The sequence below is a fragment of the Anser anser genome (assembly GCF_964211835.1).
Source record: "Anser anser genome assembly, chromosome: 1".
Lineage (NCBI taxonomy): Eukaryota > Metazoa > Chordata > Aves > Anseriformes > Anatidae > Anser > Anser anser.
The window spans coordinates 31843801-31859380 of NC_139720.1; the positions used below are offsets into that span (position 1 = coordinate 31843801).

Here is a 15580-nt window from a genome sequence, read left to right on the forward strand (position 1 = left end):
GGCAGCCTGCATCCATTTTTCAATTTGGCCATAAATTTGGCTGGGAATTAAATAGTAAGTAGCCGTGATTGCAACACTGGTCTCTGAAGGCAATCACGGGAATGAAAATAAATGAACAGGCTCTCACACAAAGCATGTTTCATTATGGTCATTAGTGGACAGATCCTCAGCAGGGACTGAAGGTGAAATTGTCTACAAGAAATGTTGGCACATGTCTTGTGAAATTGAAATTGTAAGGGAGCGAGTATAAAAACATTCAGGTCAGAGTCTACAGATGACAAAGTTTCTGTGCTGAGGGTGTAAGATGCAGGAGGTGCGGACATGCAGAGGTCCCTGGTATGCATTCCAGCTTAGCTGTATGTATCTATGTTTTACAGAGAATGAGCATATTTGGGAAATGTTTACAATGTTGTGAATGCATAATTGTGTATATTATTTATGTACCAGGAGTTGCTACAATTCATTATGCTGGTGATTTTGATGAATTATTAAGGTTTTGCTTTCTGTTATGTTTTTCAGGTAAGCGCCCTTTTATTTTCTTTAAAACACCCAGCTGGCCGGTAAGTTGTTTATTTCTCTTCATTTCTCTTTCCTTTTGTAATTGTTGTGTCCTGGAATCACGGAGCCATAGGCTATTTAGATAGGAGGGGACTGCTGGAGGACTAGCTGTGCCCACTGGAAATTTGGCAAGACCTTTAGTCTTCTTGAGCTCTTATGTTGTCCCCACAACAGAACAGGGAAAGGGAGAAGACAGTGGCGGCATTCTTATTGTGGCCTAGAAGTTAGACCAGGGATGCAATTTACACATCCCTGTGTCACATTCACCAAAGCTTCATCTCTACAAGGACCAGTTTTTCCGTACTGTTACATTGGTTCGGAATTCATTCCATGGAAGTCAAAAGAGCTGCAGTGCTGTAAGAGAATGACAGAACAAAACACTGAACTTACCAATGATTTTAGCTCAGTTTTGTTAAGACAGCTTTTGGGGGACTCCCTGATATCTTGGGTAACTTTGGGAAATCTTAGCAGTGGGTACTACTAATTTTGAGTGATGAAAACCTATTTCTTCTACGTAGATAGAATTTTCAGTGTAACTGAAGTTACTTTGAGGCTGAGTAGAAATTCTGAAGCTACAACTGTTCTTTTTTTTCCTGAGAAATTAGTATAATATGATAAAATATATCCTTTATTTTCAAGCCAGTAAATGAATCCACTTGGGGTTTACTGAAATGTAACTAAAGGAATCCACTTGGGGATTACTGAGATGTGTTTAACTAAGCTTACCAGACTAAGTGTAATTAGAATAAAAGTGGTGACATCTCTAAAGATGTTCAGTGTTTTAGGTATTGTTTGTTTTCCATTAGTTGAGGAGTCAGGATCTTTTGGTTAAAAATAAGGTCCAGTTTGCTGCAGTATTTAGCAGCTTTTTTCTTTCTGTTTTTTTTTCTTCTTTTCTTTTTTTTTTCCTTTTGTTTCATCCTTGAAGTTGTACTTCTTTCTATAATTTTGAAAAGGGACACTAATACTCTCAAGAACAGAAATATCGTTTAACATCAATAGTAAGTTATGGAATGAGATAAGGACATTAATAATATGCTGATTAAGTAAGTTGCAGTCTTATGGTTTATTTTGGTTTGTTTGTTTATATACTGAGATGCAAAGTCTTCTAGGCACAGACTGCTGGTTATGCATTCATCTGAAGATATGACAACAGTATCCTGACCCTTGAGCACTTGTTTTGCTGCATTCCCTGAGAACAGCATAAAAAACAAGGTGGTCCTGGCCCACCCATTGTTATCTTACTATCTGTAGCATGAAGAGAGAAGCTCTCTTAGTCCCTTGCACTCTTGATTCCTCCTTTAAATTGTTTCACAGTTGTAGCAAGGATCTCCTAGCTGAACCCCTGCCTGCCTGCTCAGCCACATGGTTTGTTAGCCGAGACACTCATCCTGCCCTTAGCAGACTGGTCTGCTCCTACCTGCAAGATGCTCTGCTGTACAAATCCTTCCCTTTTGGGAGCCAGAAGGGCCACGTAACCCAAGCTGCATCTTCTTAGCCAGCACATACAGATTAGCTTGGATACAGAAGTGATGATCATGACTAGGATAAGGCAAGACAAATTACTACTGCCCATGTTTCCTCAAAACCCTTCAAAGACCAGATAAAGAAGATGTTATCAGCACACAGGATATCTGCTCAGTGCCGGAGAAAGCTGCTGTTGTGGTTTTATGTGTTCTGGTGGAGGTTTGACTTCATGTCATCTTGTGTTTCAATATTCCCAACAGACTCGGTGTGGTCCTTTCTTGGCACTGGCAGTCCCAGTACTGATAGCTCCAGCTCTGACACCAGTGAGTCTGGCTCTTGCACGTGCACTAGCAAACAAGTAGTGAAAACACTCACATTTGCCTATTTGTTTTCTGGGACTACACCATGCATATTTGTTTGGAGTTGTAAAAAACTTGAAAGTCCTAGAGGAATGTTGTTAAGGGCAAAGCCCCAGAGCATCTGGGAAGACAGAATTTAGAGCAGTTTCTGCGACAGAGATGTGAAGGGACTGATGTTCTGCTGTAAATTGTGGAAACATCCATTACAATGCATGAAACAAGAGGGATTCCATCTCTGTAGTGGGATCCACACTGACACTTACTTGAAAACTCAAAGGTTTTAATAGAAGGTTTTAATAACAGAGGGTAGGGTATCTCGCATTGAAGAGACTGGTGTGCGAGTGAAAGCATGTAAAGTACACAGACCTGGGTTGTGCCCTGAACAAAATAAACACTAAAATGCAAATGGAAGTACTGTGATGAGTTTCTAAGCAATCAACATTGTGCCCTAGAGAAATTTCTGAGATTTCTAGAGATTTCTGACTCCTGCTAGAATGCAGGTGTTCACAAACTGAAACTTGATGTGATTTGGGAGGGAAAAAGAATTACTAGTCCTTGTGCATTAATGTCAAGGTTTATATCTCAGGAATTCACAAACTGGGATCCCTTGTCTACTAGGTTAGAGGTTTGTCTTTATAATTGGAGTTTAGAAAGCCAGCTACCTAGCCTGGGGAATTAGCCTTTTTATTCAATGTCCTACACATTCCCTTTTCTATACTTGGATAACAGTTCTGGTAAAAACTTTGTGACTCTCTAGGTCTTCTCCAAGTTTGGTAGCTTATTTGGTGGTTAGAAGTTAGCTTACTTTTCAGTATACCAAAGTAAGGCAAAGAAAACACTCCTCTAATACATGGAGAAGCTATGCCCTATGGCATGAGCTGTATGGCCCAGATCCAGCAGACTATTTAGGATCTTGAGTCACTTTAAAACTCCTCATTTTCCATTTCTTTTAGAAGTTAGGATCCTTTGAAATCTGAATCCAAGTGTTTTCCTTCTGGGAAAGAAATTAGTCTGTTTGCTAAATAAACTGCAATAAAATATATGAAGTCCCTGTGAAATCTGTATCAGATGAATATTTAAATATAATTTATAAAGCCTATAGTTTCTCAGGTGCTGTGTGATCTACCTTTACCTGATCAATAACATTTATTTCTTATTATTATTCACTTGTCTGTGCTGAATTAGGGCACGGTGTTGTGTATTACTAGATAACATCACTGCAATTTTTCAATAAATCTCTTTGTCCAAGTTGCTGGAGTAAAGGGCTCTAAAAGGAACAAAAAGGCAATCTGTTATCATTGTTGCCAGCTTTTTATGATGAACTTCTTCACATATGTAACTATTTTGGAGGACAAACTTATTAGTCCATATTTTGGCAGCTGAGGTAGTGCATGAGGAGGTACTCCTTTTACTTTAAATGACCACCAGCTCTTTGAATATATTGCTGCTATAGTTTTTGAAGGTAGACTTACTATAAATAAACTAGTGCCACCCTTCTGGTAGTGAATTCAGAAAGAGAAAGAGAAGATTATTCACTCTAGGCATGTTTTATTTGTCTGTGTGATTTATTGTTAGGGTTTAATGATTCATAGTTGTTAGTAATCTGTTTATAATTGATCAATAATTCAAGTAGCACAGGGCACAGACCATTCCAGTAAGTGTCCATGCCTTTACAACAATCACCTTGTATAGATGTGCAAATACGGCTCTGATAAGCGCTGTTTGCATGGAAGTGCTAGTACTTCATGTGCAGTGATACTGCACTTAGTGATAACTCCAGTGATGCATACACTGGGTGAGATGTTAGACTCTCTGTGAACAGGCAGCGGAAGGCATCTATCTTGTTTCGTGCAGAGCAGAGAGTTGCTGAACTAGTTTCATAAATGCTGGTACTCTTTCACCTTTTTTTCTTCAAGAAGCTGGTTTGAATATCCAGTGTGAGCTTTCTATTATTAGTACAATATTTCTTTTGTACTGAGCCAACAGTAAGGTTCTATAGAGAGCACCATCAATCATAGTCCAGCATAGCTTCGAGATAATTCACTTAGGATGGATTATTAAAGAAAGATTAAGGATGTGTTAAAATAGTTTATTTTATATTAATAGCACACCTGAAAGATGTGTGGTCATTCCAAGGTGCTCCCATAGGCTATTTACATGAAATGAATGAACTCTCTGTAGTACATCCATATGATCTGTAGATATGGAGGTCATGGAGGGAGTTCCCTGGGCAAGAAACAGCATGTTAGCTGGGAAGAAGGAAACTAAGATAGAACACAAAGGTGCACAAAAGAAAATGTGAAAAAGGCGTGAAACAGAAACCTGTCCAGCTGTTGGGATTCTTGATTTTGTGTGTGGAAGGGGAAATCTCCATTCAGAGAAGAGAGGAGAGAAATTGCATTTTTGTGGCAGGAGATACAACATTAGCAGTTCTGCTCTGGGTGGACTGTGCTATGTGCCAAGTGGGAGAGAGCAAGAACAGCATGGGCCAGCAACGTATTCACTTTGGCTGTTGATCAAATCTTTTCCAAGCAAGCTATTCTCTCAGCAGCAGCCTTCGTGGTCTATGTGAACTGAACAAAATACTTGCTTTGCCATTGGTGGCATTAAGAATATATTGATGAGTGTAAAGCTATGGAGTAGGTAAGAGTAGCTAAAAGATTAGCAGTCCTAGGAGACCCTGTCAGGCTATCAACACGTAGACATTTAAATGGAATGGTTTGGCTATATAGAAAGTGCTTTAGCAGTGTTTTTCTCCCAGATATATGTCTCCCTTACTGCTCTAAATCAATTCCTTAAGACATAGGAAGCAGAACATGACTCCAGTCTGGAATCAGTACTGCTCAGGGGGCTGTTGAGAGCAAAATCACTCTACAGCATCAATGACAGATGTTTACAGCTGGGCCATGCAAATTAGCTTTCTTTGCATTTCTCGCCATGGAGTGGACTCTTCTGTCTGCTCTGTTACCTCATCCCATCTGTGGCCATCTCCTGTGCTGGAGGCGGGAGTTGCGAACTCCAGGCCCTCTTGTGGTGGCAGCACTTCACTTGTGGCCCCCTTTCCCTACAAAAGCTGTACCCCAAATCAGTCTTGTGGTGCCAGGGGAAGGAAACGGTGGTGAGCATGGGCCCTGTTCTGCTGCTGCCAGGACAGTCCAGCCTGCCTGGTCACCCCACAGCTCCCACGAGCCACCTTGCTGTCACAAACCCATCCCAGCTCTTCCCACAGAAGTTTCCCATGACCTCTTGGTCTATTAAATTAACCTTGTGGTGTATGCGATCACTGGGAGAGAACAGGAAAACAGGTTACCTATTCAGTGAATGTTTTTTGTGAGACTTGTGGCAGTTTTTAATTCCTCTTGTGTGGCGTGTAATCAAAATAGAAATTGCTCAGATGCTGAGAGATTGGTACCTGATGAAATTGTGACAGGAGATACTTGCAGCTCTGATCTGGTGTTTGGAATGTGTGAGGGAGAGAAATCTGTTCTTGTGGGGTCTTTTATTCACCCTGCTTTCGAGAACTGGAACAATCTGTCTCTGTGCTTATTTAATTAATGCGATGTCAACAACGATAATGTGCTAAATAATATAGAATGAGTAGTAAACAAAGCAGGTTCTGAATCTTCCAAATATACCGCAACCAAAATTAATTGGCCAACCTCGGGGGAAATTGTAGCACTGAACCTTTTTCTTGGGCTTTGTTTCCTTTTTTATGAACAGTGAATTAGTTTCAGTTTTGACGCTTGCTGAAATATTACCAGTTTTGCTGTCTCACTTTGAGAAATAGCTCACTTGCTCTCAAGAAAAACAAAAACCCTGTGGCTGCTAGAGGCATAAAACCACATTCTGAGCTCAGTATCCATCTGAACCAAGACTGGAGGTGGTCCTGTATGAACAATGATGGTATTCAAATTAAGCCATTAAAACACTGGAATGTGAGCTAATTTAGAAAATAGCTTATCTAGTTGGCAAAATGTCTGCAAAAGTAAGATCACTCGAATGAAAACTTTTGTAGCTTGTTAGTGAAGCTATTTTTATTTTATTACACTATTGCTGGATTATTTTTTTTTTTTATTACATATTGAATATTTTCTCTCCATGAGGGCTGATGCCCTGTTACCCACTACATGAAATGCTGGCTCATCGTGGTCAGTAGCCAAGCTGCCAAGAAATGAATAAGGCTTGAATAGGATTCATCTGCCCTTATTCAGACCTGTGCCTGGACTTGGGAGAAACAGTAAGAAACAGGCACCATCAGAAGGCCTTAACCTCTTCTGTAACAGAGATAAAATGGATCATATGAATTGGCTTGAAGGCACCCTCTTTCCCCCCTTTGACTTCAAAGGAAGCCAGCAGCCTCTGGCCATGTATCTTCAGATATCTAAAAGGCAGGCGGGGTGGATCCTACCTCATGTTTGTCTGGTAGGAAAAACATATGGTAGAATAAAAGTGCCAGTCCTTCCAGGGAGAGCTCACACAGTGGTCTGAGGGAGCCTCCTTCCCCTCCACGCCTCTCCCGTGCTCGTTTATGTGACCTGAATCCTGCTGCTGCCCTAATTATGAGCACTGAGACCTGGCCTCATGTCTACATGTTCATCTGCATTTATGCCTGCACGGGCACATTCAGCCTCTTTTTATTCTACTGTGTTTCTGTTTTGCTCCTCTGAAGCAAGTGTAGAGGAAGAAGGAGGAATAGGAAAAATTTCCTTTGTATTTTCCATTAATCGGTCTGTTTATCCATCCTGATTTTCACTGGAGGAAAAAATATATCTTACCTCCAGAACTCCTGAAGTTTTCAGAGGAAGAGAGAAGGCAGCCTTTGATTTAATTGTTTTCCTTTTATTTTAAATGAACAGTGACTTGTACGGTGGAACAGCAGGCATTCTGTAAGAATAGTCCAAAAGGTGACACAGACTTCAAACACAGGACATATGAAAGCCCTCTGCTTTTTTTTTTCAGATTCCTCCTGTGCCTTAGGCTTGCAAAAGAGTGCAGAAACCCTAATACCTCACTTTCGTAGATAACAGTAAAGGCAACAAAAAGCCATTTTTTTTCTTTTGAGAGTTTAGGTGCAATACATGGAACTGATGTATGACATGCTGTTCCTTTGTAAAAGTATCAAGAATATTAAAATACGCCCATTATCCGTACTTACCCTCAAGCTTCCTTTAATGATCATACCACATCTTGTAAGAACTAGAACTAAATGGACTATGTGACTTAAGAAGCTAGCTACACAGTGACAATTAATGTTTCTTGTCAAAGTCCTGCACAATCAGTATCCATAAATTATGACATCTAACCACTAGCCCTTTTTATCTCCACTAAAGGTTTTTGGGTTCCTTATTAAAGCATCAATCTGTGCCTCTGATGTGTCCCCTCAAAAGAAAAAATAAACAACTAATCAAGTAGACAGTGTTCTTTGTGGTCTAATTCAAAGGCTGCTGTTGTACATATATTGCATTTATATGCTAATATCAGTTCATCAGACATTTAGACGTGTATTCTTTTCATCTGTATTTTGTGTTCTCGTTGCTATGTCAGTCTGCTGTTGAACTTTCCCCTGTTCTCCATTCAGAGAAAGTGGCTAATACAGTCAGCTAAGCAGATGAAAGAGTTGTGGAGATAGGAGCTGGATCCCGCTGTTCTTGCTTTACTCACCAATAAAAGTCGTGGAACTTAAAAATATATATATATTAATAATAATAATTTTAACAATGGTGTGAGTAGCAAGAAGAACTAGTAAGTAGTCTTAACAAGAATGAACAAGCTTTGCCTTTCTCTACCAGTTTTCTTTTTTAATATACTGTAGCTGATCCTGGTGCCTTGTCTAATTTAAACATAAACTATAGATATGCTTGAAACTTGAAAGAGTTAAGAGCTGAGATGTGTTTTTTCCTGGATTTGAACCCAGGTTTTGTTTGAAGAAGTAAGTCTAACAGTTAGTTGTCACTGTTATCCATCTCTTTTGCCTCATGAGTAACTTGTCTTTTTTCTTTTCCTCCATTTTTAGCTTGTGATGCTGCTATTTCCTAGTAAATGATGTCATCTAGCCCAGGTCACACTGCCCAGCCTTCTGGCTTGCAACACCAAGTCATGATACGCTTACTGATCCAATACAGTATACCAGCTAGGTCATTGCCATCAGGATGGCCAGTGGCATGTGTTAAAAATAGATCTTCCTGTAATGTGTGGTGTGCCCTAATTTTTAAGTATTGCTTTGTCTTGATCCAAAGCACTGGCATGGCAGGTCTGAATTTTGGGATATTTAGAGTGGTTTTCCCCAGTGTGACTCATCCTAATAAAAAGATGCAGCAAATCTCTTGCCTGTTCTCCTTGTCTGAAAAATATGCTGACTGTGGCCCTAAGAGGAGGCAGGTAAAATCTGGTTGAAATCTCTTTCTCTGGTGCACAACTGAGAGGCAGGGCTCTAGCCATGAAGTGGCAGCTCAGGTGCATAAAGGTCTCCACGGCAACTTACGAGCTATTGCAGTTGCATAGTAGATACTCTAAGAAGAGTGACTACAGCAGTTGGGTTGGAAGTGTTACTTTGGCAGTGTCCAGAGCACTGTGCTGTTGAACAAGCAAAAGGTTTAGACCACAGTTAGGCAGTATTTCTGCTTGTTCTGTTGACTCTTTTATCTCGTGTTATCCCTTTCCAGCCTGTATTCTTCTTAAATGCAAGTCATGAAGTCAAAGGAGATACCTTGCTTATTTCAATCCCTTTCCTTTCTGTTTTCTCCTTACTCTCATCCTTCACCATTGACACAACTGTACCGTCTTCCCAAAAACCTTCTAGCCTCAACTTAGATTACTGAATCTACTGGTGACTAATTCTGGAGGCTTTCAAGGCCTGAGTTCATATTTCTTTCCCTTTTTTAAAGAGAGAAAAAGATTGATTTTGCTCAATAGTCTCAGTAGTAAGCTTCTGTCTTCAGCAGAGAACATTAGGGAGTGGGACACAAGCTTCCATGTGTATGATTAGCTGACATTAAAAAACTAACACTTTCTGAGTAGAAAGCCTCAGAAATTTTAAATTCCTTGTGAGTTCAGGAAGCTCAGTTCACTGCTACATCTGGAAGATCCAAAGCACCTTCATGATGTGTCTGCTTGTCTAATCTACCTGAATGGATACGTTCCTAAACTAAGACAGGAAATTTATCTGAAACAGGCTTCCACATATGAATTACATATCCCAATGGAAAAAAAAAAAAAAGCATTAATACCCCAAAATGGAAAAGATCGATAATTTCTAAAAAAAGAAAAGTAGAAGGTGGAAACGTTTTGCATAGGTATGTGCAGATTAAAACACCCTTCCATTCCTGAACTTATTTTATCATCCTAATTTGAGGATAAATTATCTCTGTATATTTCAATCAAGTCTTTCAGTTATTTTTCTTGTTTTTAACTGGTGATATGGTTTGACATTACCTTGTGCCAATGTAGTCAATAATATTTTACAATTAGTTAAGCCCAGCTTTAATTTGTGTTGTTCTGTAGTGACAACAGATTGATTTGTTTTTTCATTTCTCATTCACAGAAACTCATTTTGTAGTCTTAGAGAAAAAAATATCTAATTTTTGATCCATTTTAATGATGGATCCTGTCATCTTCAATCAATAAGAAACATTTAATATAACTTCTTCTGCAAAGGAGATAAAAATTATTGTATAAGTGGACCTGCAAGACAGGAAATTCTGCCTTGGAGACAGACAAATGTCACTTTTCATAGTTCCAATGCATACCCAAAATTACAAACTAGGTAGAGACATTTTGGTATATAAAATTATTTTCTCATAATCTGTTCCTGACTAAGCTAACCCTTCACTATTCCTACCTGCTGATTACTACTTCTTCTCTCTTTCTGAGTTCTTGCTCCTTGTGTATACCAATTCTTGCCCTGCATGTGCTAACTACCCTTTTTGTTAGCTTTTGTGTCATTAATACAGGTTGGTTTAATTCAGAGCATTTTCTGCAGTCCTCATTTCCTTTAAAGTTTCTGTGTCTGCTTTGGATGGGAAGAAAAGCTTGCCTGGCTAAATTCTGTGTATATTCCCCAGCTATCTTGGGCTGTCATTCAGTGATACAGTAAATGCCGCTCAAGAGTTCGTAAATAGAAGACAGCAAATTCTGTGATTAGATTGTACTTGCCATTGAGTAAAAGTTCATATTCCAGCTCAGTTTTGTTGAAAAATGTCGATTGGCTAATTTCTTACCAGCAGGCTTAAGCTTAATACCAAATCAGATATCATCTGTCTGCACCATTCTAACTTTATGCTGGATCAACAATTGTCTGTTCTCCCACAGTTGTCATGTAATTGGCATTGCACCATAAACTTCCTATCATGCACTCTGGTGATACATCAGAAATGTGATTGTAATGCAGGGTACACAACTGTGCATATATCTAGAATCAGCAAATTTTGGACCTACTGCATGACCTTTTCTTCTGGATGATACATTATCTTGTTGTACATACTTTTCTCTGATGTCTTTAGATAATAGTAGCAATAATACCATGACTGACTCTCTGTATTGTGTGTCACTGAAACAGGGAAATGCTCTTCTATTAGACCATTTATTGAAAACAAGGATGAAATTAAGTCCAATTCCATCTCTTAGAGCAGAAAGGGGACACATTGCATATTCTGACGTTTTCAAAGCCACCTGCTTTGTTGTTTTGATTTTTTTTTTTAATGTACAGCTGCTCTTGTACCTTTTTACAGCCAATTCCAAATGTATGCATCAGAAGTAAGACATATAAAGCAGCATTTTGATCTTTTTTGTTCTTCAATCAGATTTTCATTCTTACTGTTTTTGATGCACTTCTGTTTTCACTAAGTATGAGGTAGGGAATCTACTCAAAACAGAATAGATGAATGATTTCTGCTGTGATAATGCCTGTGAAGACAAGAGCAATCCAAACTTTTTAAAGGTTCCATTTATTAACCATACCACTTTTCAGCCTCCTTCTCCATGAAATATGCAGTGGGAAGCAATTGTGTGAAAGAATAGAAAGCAAAGCTTGAGGACATACATAATAAGTGTTATAGATAAGAAGACTTCTACCATTTTAGGATATGTAATGTGAGTGATATGTGGTTACTGATGCTATGTGTAGATGAACACATTGCCTCATCTACTTTTATTACTTTTCTTACATGCATGGTTGTTGATCAATCCTGTTCGTTTTGACTTCTTTAAAATATCATCTTTATCTTCTGATCAGTGCTGCCCTAAGGTATTATACCTTGGCAGCAAATGCCTTGCTGTGGAAGATTCATAGGTGGAAATGAATGGTTTTATGCCTCAAATTCCGTGGTTGCAGTTTGATTGATTCTCTTCCAACATCTGTGTTTACTACAGACCAGTTTCTTTTCTTTACTGCTTATAGAACAAACTGCCTGAGTAAGGCTTAACACATCTATATGCTGACATCTTCTAAAAAGAGGTCTGGGCTGAAAACACTAGGAAATCCTGTTGTCAAGATGTAGCCCAAATGCAAATTGTTCATGCATTTTTCTTCAAAATTCATGCTTTTTTCTTCAATTCTTTGTGCATATAACCAGCATATGCATTTCTGGTTTTATTCCAATAGTATTTACTATCACGTAGTTAGAAAAAGTCTTGAAAAGTAACAATGATACTTTAGGCAATGGAAAGTGTGCCAAATGAAGCGCAGATAGCTGCAATGAATTCCAACAGAATGGAGGGGAATGTGACTAAATATTGAAATTGATTTGCTGTTAGGGAATACTAGTTACGGAGTAAACATGCAGAGTAAGCCCCTTTGCTGCTTCGCTTGTAGTTAGTTTGCAGAATCTTGTTCTAGGGGCATTTTTGCATGGGGAAGAACAAGGCTGAAGGACGAGCTGAGCATCATTAGGACTTGTTAGCTATGTAGAAAGGCCTAACTGTAGCTCTTGGAAGGCAATGTGAGAGTGTGTAGTTAAATGCAGTTCCCAGTTTTTCTGAAAAGAGAAAATCATTTAAATGCTATACCTTTCTCAGGCAAGATAGAGTTAAGAAATAAAGATGACTTTATAGTCAGGTTTCAACCCCAGGTTTTGGGTGCTTACCTTTTGTGGTGTCCTGTTGAAAAAGTGGCCTGTGAAAATGAGGTTCTTGGGGAAGGCTTCCAGAAATCTGCCTGCTGCCAACTCGCACCTTTAAATTTGTACAACACACTGAAAAAAGTAGTATTTGTATGAGTATCAGGAAGAGCAGGTTATGATTCCTAGATGTGAAGAGGATATATGTGTAACAGATGTACAGAAAGTAGAAGAAGAGACAGCAAAAGAGAACTGGAATGGCTGTTAGGTTTTCCTACAGGAAAAGTGCCTGTAATGTTACAAAATCTATGCACATCAGCTGTACCTGTGTGTGTTTGAGTAAAAGCAACGATCTGTAAAAATTTACTGTGGTCCCATCATAATGAGCAGAGGTTGCAGTGTGTGCATATATATATATATATATATATATAAAAAAATATATGTTATAAATGAAGCATCCATTTCTATTTCAACACTAACTCCCAATAAGCTGGTATTCATCAATATGTGTTTGCTAGCAGATCAATATCTAATCTGTTTGCCAATTTAATTATATCAGGAGGGTGCATCAGACTGATAATTTTCTAGTCAGTCTCTTGTGTTAACGGAGAGAAAAGGTGAGAAAGTATTTTTACTGTTAAAATGTAATGCCACATTTCAATGCAGATACAATGTTTTGCATTCTGAACTAACTAAGCAAGCGGAGCATCAAAGTTGTTATTTATATTAGAGCATTAGATATTTTAGGAGCAGAAGATGCATGGCATTAGATTAATATAGCTATTTCATTTAAATTTGCATCTACCCAGTAAAGGAGTGGAGATAATTCAGTGCAGGATCACATGATAAAACATGTTACAGCAGCACATTTGGGAATTTGTGTCATATAAATGAAAGGAAGCCTCTAGTAGAAAAAATGCTGAAGCAGCTTTTGGCTTTCGTTGCACGAGTAGATGGATGAGCGTTTCTGTGACTCTTGAAGCTAGAAGGTTTATGCTGCATTAATGGGAGTGTTTTCATCTGGTTGTGTGGATCAAATCCAGCATTTTGTCTGGTTGGCTGGAGTTGGAAATCTGCCACCTATTATACTCTCTACTGTTTAGAAACAAAGTGAAAAAGGTTTTTCAGGTTCTCTGTGCAACTGACATTTTTAAAAGATGATCTGCAAAATACTTTTAGCTCCTGGGAGAGCACGTGGGAATGGCTTACCAAAAGTGGCTGGTCTCACAAGCTCACTCTTCATAGCATTTCCTGTTGCCATTGCTGGAAGCAGGCTACCTAGATGGAGCATTGCTCTGAGCCAGTGGGACTTCTCTTGCATTCTTTCTACGGTTCACTGGAAAAGTCAGGCTCATTCAAACCTACTGTCATTTCAGATTATTTTTCCTTTTTCAGAGGAATCCATAACACTTTGAGGCATCTTTTTCACAAACTGTTGTTATGACATGACTTCTAAAGCTGATTTCAAAATGGTCTTGCATATTTAATAGGAAAACAACCTGTTCTCTGAAGGTTGGAATTGTAACAATCTCTCTTCAGCATGGATCTTCCATACATACGGCATTCTATGAATTATATATTCAGTTTCACAGAATCACTATATTTATTACCAGAGGAAAATAGATTATTAATTACAGCCAAAGGCTTCTTTGATTAAATATACAATTAATTAGCTATGCTAAGCCCATCCCAAAGCTCCCAATATTTTCAGCTGGATGATTTTTCTAGTACTTTTAATTAAAATTGTTCTAAAAAGCCACAAGTTAGCTGCACGCACACTTAAACTGAAGTTAGCTTTTCAGTGTTTTGCTGGTTTCTCTATGCCATCTGATTAATCTGTAGTGATTAAATGTACATAAAATTATTTGAAACACAAGGTAATTTGTGCAGATGTGGAACAGTGGAGAGCTTTTGCTAGTCCTTGGCATGATTGTTTTATCTTTAGAAAATAATTTCTAAAGGCCACAGGTAATAATTGCTTTGATGAGGCAAATGTGGAAAAGAGCATACCAACCAGCCACAGTAAAAAGAAAAAAAGAAAAAAAAAAAAAAAACATCACCAGAGACTGACTTACAAAGATGGAGACATTTGCTTTTTAGTGTGCAAATTGCCTTGTGCAAGCTCTTTCTAGATTGTCCTCAAAGTTTGGCAGTCTCCCCTAAATTCCTTCATGCTGTGTGGGTGTTTGCATCCCAATCTTGTTTTGATGAACTGACTGTCATGTGGCATCATTTAGAGCTATGTTTTCCTCAGTGATTTATGAATAAAGATAGGGCTAAATTTTCCAAAGTGGCCAAGGGAGCTAAGAGCTCTTGCCAGAATCCCACAGGTTTTGTTTTTCTGCATGCCGTCAGTATTCTTGAAATATCACTCATCACTGCTAAACTATTTTCAATGGAGATCTCTGGGAAATTAGTTTGGCGATAGTGAAACTTTCCTTAAAAGAGGACAGGATGTTTTCTGGAGCTCAAATGCCTGGCGTGAGGATAGCTGACAATTTATGTCACACTAGTCAAAAAATAAAGACTGGGTTTGGGTCAGGGGTGCATTGCCTCTGGCTGGAGCACATTCTAGAGACTGGAAAGGCTCTACTGATGAGCAAGGAGAGTATTAGAGCACAAGCATCCAAATGTACTTTGCTCAGGAAGGAGCCTATTCTTGTGTCCCCCACCAGTCACTTCTGCGTTTGTTTCTTTCCTTTGGTGGCAACAGAGTTACTCAGTGCACACCAGCTCATGGCCCCGTGGTTAGAGCAATGTCTTGTCAAAGTTTGAGCCCTCTAATTTGCAGAGGGCCTTAAATTCAGATCATCTGCTTCTTGGTGGGCCCTCTAGCCATGAGGCTCTAATTTTATCCCATCCATGAGCCTCAAGTGGTGTGGATGAGCAAAATTATATCTACTGTCTCCAGAAGTACTGCCTTACCTCTCATATGGTTTCATACTTTTTTGCTCTTTTTACCCATTGCCAAGGTCTTTTGCTAGGAAGAAAGCACACCTTTGTTTGGATTAATATTAGGGTTCAGAAAGCCCATCCTCAATACGCCACAGGAGAAGCAGAAAGATGGTGTTCAAGTCCCTATCATGCCTCTGCACAGATAGTTTGTCATAGCACAGCCTGTGTCCTAATCTCATGTTTTTAATG

General features: G+C 38.9%; 1 protein-coding gene across 3 annotated transcripts in view; it reads left to right on the forward strand.

The window, feature by feature from the left end:
• PDZRN4 (PDZ domain containing ring finger 4) overlaps window positions 1-15580 on the forward strand; it is a 269618-nt gene that overhangs the window by 191758 nt on the left and 62280 nt on the right. The gene's annotated exons all lie outside the window — the stretch shown is intronic.